The following is an 8,473-nucleotide window of genomic DNA, read 5'->3' as shown; positions in this document are numbered from 1 at the left end:
CAGAGCTGCAGTAGCATCTTTGTGTGTAGATTGGGGGACTGCATCTGCCTTGCACACGGCAGGCAGCCAGCCATGAAGGGACATGCAAGTCTCAGGGATAATGGTGAGGATGGTAAAAGTATTTGGCCTGTGTTAGTCCATCCTCCCTCTCTCCCCACCCCCTGTCCTGAAAGGTATCTGTGCTGGGCCTTACTTCCAGGAGACATGGCAAGTACTGGTGGTTCCCAGAGGGAGAGAAAGCCAGGGGTTTCTGATAGCACACAACCAAACCAGAGGCTGAGGAAATCCCAGGACTCTGTGGAAGACTGAATGGCTGAGTTCAGGGAGAGGGAGGGAGGCAGAGCTGTGGAGCTGGGCGGGGTGCTGGTCATGTGGCCGGTGGGCCAGAGTGGGTTTATTGTGATGTACATGCTGTCTTCTCAGTCTTGGGGCTGACATTCAGTGAATCCACACCTGGAAAAGCCACACTCGGCTCGGGCTTAACAGACTCAGGAGACTGACAAGGATCTCGGTCTAAAGCCTGGAAAGTCTGTGAGTCTCATCTCCAATTAACTAGTAAAGAGACACAGTGGAGCTGTGGCTCAAGTGGTAGAGTACCAGTTTTGAGCAAAAAAGCGAAGGGACAGTGCCCAGGCCCTGAGTTCAAGCCCAGTACTGGTACCCCCCCCCCCAAAAAAAAAAAAGAAAAAGAAAGAATCCTACTACTTAATTCCTAAGTTGCCAGCCAAACATCTTATCAGATGTTTAGGGCGGTTGAGTTGACTTTGGTCTTTATGTCTGGCAAGAGACGAATGCAGGCAAGACTTGAACATAAGTAAAGGTGAGAGGAAAGTTAATTAGAAAAAAAATATGACAGATAAAGAGAGTCTGGGACACAGAGATGCCACAGGAAAGCCACACTTCAACTGGGGCTCTGCCATCTTGACCCGGGTCAACCTATCTGGTTGGCGAGCCTTCTGTTTCCTAAAAGGAACTGGTACTGAAGACTTACTGACCTGTCCTCATTCCCTCAATGCCTTGTCATTCTTCCTTGGTCTTTTGTAGCCCCTCCACCTCCATTTGATCGTCAGGCAAGTTTGGGTTATTAGCATATCCTACCATCTGCAAGCTGTCCAGGCCGTTGCTCCCCGATTGTATTTCTGACCACTCCCAGCTTGCAGTGTGCCCACAGCTGTCTTGACAAGTTCACCCAGTGAGGGTTCCAGGCCTATAGTGCATGCCTAAGGCTGGTTCACCGTGTGGCGTGACTTCCATCTCCCTTCCAAAGACACCACAGCTTTCAATACAGTCCTTTCACGGAGAGTCAAATAACATGAAACTGAAGCAGATGCCTATAAATATCTTCATACGAGATTGAACCTGAGCAGAGAGTTTCCTGGTAGCTGTGAGATAAAGACCGGTCCAGCTCAAGAAGTGGATTATTTTGTGTGGAGTCCCTGAGACTGGGTAATTTATAGAGAACAGAAATTGACTTCTGCCAGTTCTCGAGGCTGGGGAACTAAGATCAAGGGCACAGGCATCTCAGGTGGGGGCTGCTGTCTTCTTCCAAGATGGTGGCCTCTGGAGAGAACGAAGCACTGTCCCCAGGGGCGAGGAGGAGGAGGAGGAAGGCCAAAAAGGAAACACTATCTCTGTCAAGGCATTTTTTAAAAGTAGAATTTTATTGTTATTAAGGTGTACAGAGGAGTTGCCATTCAGAAGTCAGGTGATGAGTACATTTCTCTTTTGGATGATTTCACTCCTTCCCTTGTCTTCCCCGTTTCCTCCTGCCTACAAGTTATGTAGTTCATTTATCACATTATGTACTCTGAATACCATGATGCATCTGTTCACCTTTCCTCCCTCCATTTCTACGCCCTCCTTTTGCTTCCCCTAAAAATACAAAAACAACAACAAAAGACCTAAAAACAAACACAATACCACCACTAACCAATCTGTCAAGCCATTTTATAGAACCCCTAACCCATGAGGCCACAGGTCGTGTGCTTGGGTAAAGTTTCCAGTTGAGTCGTGAGTCCTAGCAGGCCTTGATCTGAAATGGAGATCCTTTTAAGTTGTGTATCTCAGGCGATTTGTTATACAGTGACTAACAAAAAGAGCATGGAGTTCATCAGATCTTGAGAAGAGGAGTGATAGAACTAAGGCAGTTCTTTAAGACTCGGTTCCTGAGCGTTAGGTGTTCTCGCCTGACTCCATCTTGACCACACTGTAGTTACACCAGTGTGTGCTGAGCCAAAACCTTTAGCTCAGCGATCTGAATTTCAAACCCAGCAGGGATTTTGTGTATATCAAAATGAGTTAGGATTCTGGAAAACAGATTGATAGGTCCCTTTGCAAAGGAGTCTTAAATAAATAAAAGGGAAAGTATAATGAAAGCCACTTTGAAAGAGCTTTTCAAAATGGCGTTGGGCGTCCATTTGGGGTTCCTGTTGCTCTTCCGGAATGTGAACAGGGGTCACCTTCTTCCCTGTGACCTCAGGCCGGGGAAAGCTGGGGAATGATGGTGCCAGAGCTTCGGTACACATTGAGGCGCTGTCAGACCCCTGGCTGATAGAAGTTTCCGTCCTATGTCTACAGTGTTTCCTTCACCTTCTCTTGGTCATTCAGCCTCTGCTCCTCCTCACCACCCTAGAACCCACATGGGTTCCTGCTTTTCCTGCTTTGGTCGGGACACAGATTCAGAGCTGTGTCTAGGGAGATGAGTAAAGTCCTTGACATTTACAGCGTCTGAGTTTGGTTGGTTGATGCCTTATGCTTCTGATAAGTCCGCTTTCGATTAGGCTCTCCAACAAGCCCCGCCCCCTGCCCCTTTCAGGCATCCTGAATTTCCCAGGACAGCTCACAGAACTTGGAGAGATCCTCATGTGCATTTACTGGATTGTTTTTAGGGTGATTACTATAACCCTAATAATAATACTAACACTGATGTGGAGGGGAGACATGGCCAGGGCAAGGGGGGTGCCCAGCTTGCGGCTGCCTCCGTGGTCAGCGGCTTGAATGTCTGTGGAGGCTTCCCTGTGTAGGCATGGTGGATCGCATCGCATCGCTGGCTGCGGCGATCCCCTCTCCCTGCCTGGAGCTTGGAGTGGGAGAGGTGGGTGTGGAGTGGGAACTCTGGTCTCAAGGGAACCAGGGCTGGTTCCCCTGGCAACCAGCCCCATCCTGTTGTCACCTGAGAGCCCCAAGCCATCATTAGCACACAGCTCATTAGCATGCACAACACTTGTTCTTTGGCGATTCCAAGTGTTTTAGACATCGTCTGCCGAGGAACAGAGAAGAGACCAGGGATCTGTTTCACAGTGTCACAAGGGCCATGGGGCTCCAGTGTGTACCGCTCCAGGACACTCCCTTTAAAAGCCTGGGCCGGGAAGAAAGCAAAATCATGTAACAAGATACACCATTCCAGCAGTTAGCATGAGAAGGCTAAAGTAGCTACAGTAATAACAGATAAAATAGATGAAAAAACTCCCACAAACTGTATTAACAGTTGGAGACTTTTATGGTGATTGAGGGGTTAATGACTCAGGAAAGACATCCTTATGCTTTAAGTAAGAGTTTCAAATACAGGAAGCAATAAAATGGATAGAATGAAAGAGGCAAGTAAACAACTACAAAATCACCATTATGATGATGTTAACACCTCTGTGTCTTTACCATTGATAGAAAAACTAGAGAAAATGACTGGGTGTGTGGTGGCTCACACCTGTAATCCCAGCTACTCAAGAGACTGAGATCAGGATATTGGTTCAAGCCCAGCTGAGGTAGAACGTTAGCAAGATCCCATCTCAACTAATATGCAGGCCTGAAGAGGAGGAGCAGCTCAAGTGGTAGAGCTTCAGCCTTGAGCAAAAGAACAAGATCCTGAGCTCAAGCCTTAGGAAATCTGATCCACGCTGATGTATCTACTTTGTATTTCTCTTTGTGACTTCCAAAACTACAAACCCAGGAACTAGATTTAAAAACACCCCTCTAAACGAGGAGAGGAATCAACTTAACACTAGGTGGAAACTACCAGCGTGGTCAGGTGTAGCTGTGCAAGGTATGATGTCAGCTGCCCTGTGGCTGGCTCTGGTTTAGGAATCACCCTTATAAATGTCTAAAGCGCATGCTAATTATAATTGTATCTTGTGTTCATTTAGCTAAGTTTACTGACACATTTACATTCCTACAGTTACTGATTGCCTTGTTAATCATTTGCAGGTCATTCCTTCACATACAGCCATGTGATGGGTCTTGTACTATGTTGATTTACTGATATCTAAGATTAGCTTTAAAAAGCTTTGTCCTTGCTGGGCATTGGTGGCTCACCCCTGTAATCCTAGTTACTCGGGACTAAGATCTGAGGATCTTGGTTTGAAGACAGCCTAGGGAAAAAAGTCTGTGAGACTCTTAACTTCAATCAACCACCAAGAAGCTCGATGTGGAGTTGTGGCTCAAGTAGCAGGGCATCAGCCTTGAGCAAAAAGCTACCGGATGGAGTCCAGGTCCCAAGTTCAAGCCCTAGGACTAGCACAAACGAAAAGAAAAGAAATCCAGAAAATAAAAAAGTTCTTGAAAACTGGGTTGTGACTTGTGATCTATACTCTGTGTGTGTGTGTGTGTGTGTGTGTGAGTGAGTGTGCGTGCATGTGCGCATGCATAGAAATGCATGTAACTTGTCCTGTAGGTAGACTGACACAGTCCCAGTTAGCTCATAATTCACATGCATTGTGGTAAGAGCTCTGAACAGCCATATACAACAAGGAGATTTTTTCCCTCTTCATTTATATTTTAGTTTTTATTTACTGGTGCTGGAGGTTGAACCTGAGGCCTCGGGCTTGAGAAGGCCTCCTGGGCCCTGTGTCCTGTCTTCAAAGGGTTAATGCTGATTTTAGGTACAATACGGTATTGAACTGTGGCCTGGAGGAAAGCATTTCTGGTTCAAGGTTCTGGCACCGGTGGAAAGTCCACGTCCATGTCCACACAGCCTGTTTGTGTCTGGGGCATCCAGAATGGTGTATCCATGGATCCAACCCAATAAGACGGGAGCCTCAGTGTCTCATGGCTCTGCAGGCTGGAATCTCCAGGCTTGGGCAGGGAGGACCGCCACTCACCCGTCCCCGAGGGTGGACGTCTCCTGGCACTCCTGGGGCTCTGTGGCTTGTAGGATGACCTCCCCTCCCCCGCCACATCTCTGCCTTTCTTGTGGTGGCAGCATCTCCCTTCCAACACAAGACACATTGTGTCTCGGGCATGCTGCTGATGGATGAGTTCGTCTTTAGTCTACTACAACCCCACTTCCAAAGAAGCCCATAGTTTGAGGTATTGAAGGTTAGGGCTTTTTTTTTTGGAAGGAAATACTTTAACCCTTGCCCTATATGTGTGGTACTCAGTGTGGGTGGTGAATGGGCTTGGCATGGGACAGGAGGAAATGAGACCAGAATATTGTTATCATCAGTAGTAGTAGTAGTAGTAGTAGTAATGGCAGACATTGGTTGAATAAAAGCGTTTTATTGCAAGCTCTAATCACATGTATGTTGTCTGTATCAGAATATCCTCTTTTTGTGTGTGTGATGCTGGGGTTGAACCCCAGGTCTGGGGCCTGCGAGGCAAGTGCTCTGCTGCCTGAGCACCGCCCCACTGTGGCCCTCAGCCTTCGTATGTATGCACGTGAAGAAAGCTGTTTGAAATGCTCCTGACATCTCTCCAAAAGGAGTTCTTTTAAGAAGTCAGGTCAGATTTTCTTGGGGACAGGAGGCCAGCTCCATGTGACACCTCCAGCCTAGATTTGTGTGTGTGTGTGTGTGTGTCCTACAAATCACGGGTCAGGGAGCTGAGTCAGGATTGAGTCATAGCTGGAGTTATGTTCTTAAAGCCCAAACAAACTCTGTTTTTAGCTCTGAGTAAGTGCGAGGTGCTGACCTCAGGCTCGTGACTTTTTCAAGGGTTCACTGGCAGAGGCACGGAAGCTTCCGGTTCCAGCCATGCCTGGGGCTTGCAAAACTGGGTGAGCCAGTTCAGCAGCTCTCCAGGTCTCCGTGAGGAGAAAGGAGAGAATCTAGTGTCAAGTGGGAGATGATTTTTTTTTTCGTGTGTGTGTGTGTGTGTGTGTGTGTGTGTGTGTGTGTGTGTGTGTGTGTGTGTGTGTGTGTGTGTGTGTGTGTGTGTGTGTGTGTGTGTGTGTGTGTGTGTGTGTGTGTGTGTGTGTGTGTGTGTGTGTGTACTGGGGCTTGAGCCATAGTTCCACATCCGGCTTTTTGCTGATTAACTGGAGATAAGTGTCTCATTTACTTTTCTGCGTGGACTGGCCTCTAACCCTGATCCTGGGCTCTCAGCCTCCTGAGTAGCTAGGATTACAGGGGTGGGCTGCTGGCACCTGGCTCACTGTAGTCCCGTGTTGAGATGGAACTGGGTCTTTTGCCTGGGCTGGCCTGGAGCTTGAGCCCCTGATTTACGTTTTCATGATAGGTGAGAAGACAGGCATTTATCCCCGCACCTTGCTACGGGTTGAGACCAGGAGTGGCGCGTTTTGTCCAGGCTGGCCTGGCACTCCTCCCCACCCCTGCGCCCTGGTAGCTCACACGGCTGTGCCCACCATCGCCACAGCTTCCTTTTACGTCTCACAGAGCGCTGCGGCCTCCCGGCATTCTTGTACTCAGCCAGGAGGGAGGGTCAGGGGCTGCAGAACCCCGGGTGTCCCCAGAACTCACTCTTCTGAGGAAGGTGGCTGCTCCGGTGGTCTAGAAGACCAGGGAAGCGCTGGCAGCCGTGCATAGATCCCAGCGAGGTGCGAAAGGCCGAGGCGCCCTGAGATGCCGCAGCGAATCTCCTGTCCAGGGACTAAAGAACAGGAAAGGCTGAGGACGGCTCCAGGAGCAACTGTGAGGACAGAATTGTGGAAAGGGTGAAACTCACAACCTAGGCCTCTGCTCTGCCTGGTCAGGGCTCTGATAGTAAAGAGTGGAATAAGGAGATACTGAAAGTCCTGATTAGCAGCGCCCTTGGGGACCCCCCCCCAAGACATCAGGCCCTGTCCCTGCAGGACCCAGGCCGCCCCAGCCATGCCTGCCCTCCCCACCTCGGTGACATCAGGCCAGAGGAAGTGTGGCCTGCAGAGCAAGGGGAGGGACTGTGCCCTGGAGGCCGGTGTCCACGGGTCTGGGCAAGCCCTCTGGTACAGGCCTGGGCGAGCAGGCTGGTGTAGACAGGCCTGGGCAAGCAGGCCGGTGTAGACACACAGGGCTGGGTGAGCAGGTGGGTATAAACAAGCCTGGGTAAGCTGGCCAGTGTAGATGGCCTGGGTGAGCAGGCTGGTGTAGACAGGGCTGGGTGAGCAGGCCGGTGTAGATGGCCTGGGTGAGCAGGCCGGTGTAGATGGCCTGGGTGTGCAGGCTGGTGTAGACAGGACTGGGTGAGCAGGCCGGTGTAGACAGGGCTGGGTGCGCAGGCCAGTGTAGACAGGGCTGGGTGAGCAGGCCGGTGTAGACAGGGCTGGGTGTGCAGGCCGGTGTAGACAGGGCTGGGTGAGCAGGCCGGTGTAGACAGGGCTGGGTGAGGAGGCCGGTGTAGACAGGGCTGGGTGAGCAGGCCGGTGTAGACAGGGCTGGGTGAGCAGGCCGGTGTAGACAGGGCTGGGGCTGGGCCTGTAGAACCGAGAGGCTGGGGTTTAATGGCCCAGTTTTGTTTCTTCCTTATATTCTGTTTTTCTTTCTTTTTAATGAAGTTAATTTGTGTGGGGTGCTGGCCGTCAAGCTCAGGGCCATTGTGCACGCGAAGTAACCTCTCCGCTGTACTCTCAGGCTGTTCTCTGTGACTTTTTTTGAGTGTGGTGCTGGGGTTTGAACTCATGGCAGGCACAGGGCTCATGGGCCGGGCACTCTACCATGTGAGCCACGCACCTACCCCTTTGTTGCTTCAGTTAGTTTTCAGATAGTCTTCTGTTTTCCTTGGCCAGCCTCGGTCCATGATCCTCCCGCCCTACCTCCTGTGTACGGGGACTGTAGCTGTGACTCGTCACGTCTGGCTGGCTGGTGGAGATGGACCCCGGATTCTCTCCATCTCTGCCTTCTGGGTGGCTGGGATTCTAGGGGTAAGCCACCGTGCCTGGCTTGGTGCGCTGCCGTTGGGAGCATCCTCCCGGGGAGACTCCACAGTGACCCAGTTCCTTGAAGCTGTCAGCTCACCTGGGAGAGCAGCTGGGGTGTCCCCACCAATCAAGCAGACCTCAGCCCCAGAGCTCTCTCCTTCACCCAACTCCTGAACCCAGCTGGTGTGTTCCCCGCCCTAAACCACCCACGTCCAGGAACCCGACTGGGAGTCACTCTTTGCAGCCTAGAGCTTGGTGAAATCATTCACAGCATCCCACCCCAAGCTTACGTGTGTCCCCACCCCTGCCCGCTCCTTCCTGTGATGGTGCTGGGACAGGCTGTGGGCTCTGCACCCTCCCCCTCGCCGCTGCCCCCTTCCTCGGTCTCACACCCACCATGTGGCGCTT

The sequence above is a fragment of the Dipodomys merriami genome, unplaced genomic scaffold (assembly GCF_024711535.1).
Source record: "Dipodomys merriami isolate MVZ:Mamm:240054 unplaced genomic scaffold, mDipMer1.0.p SCAF_31, whole genome shotgun sequence".
Classification (NCBI taxonomy): Eukaryota; Metazoa; Chordata; class Mammalia; order Rodentia; family Heteromyidae; genus Dipodomys; species Dipodomys merriami.
The sequence above is the reverse complement of the archived record's forward strand: the minus strand, read 5'-3'. Positions refer to the sequence as shown.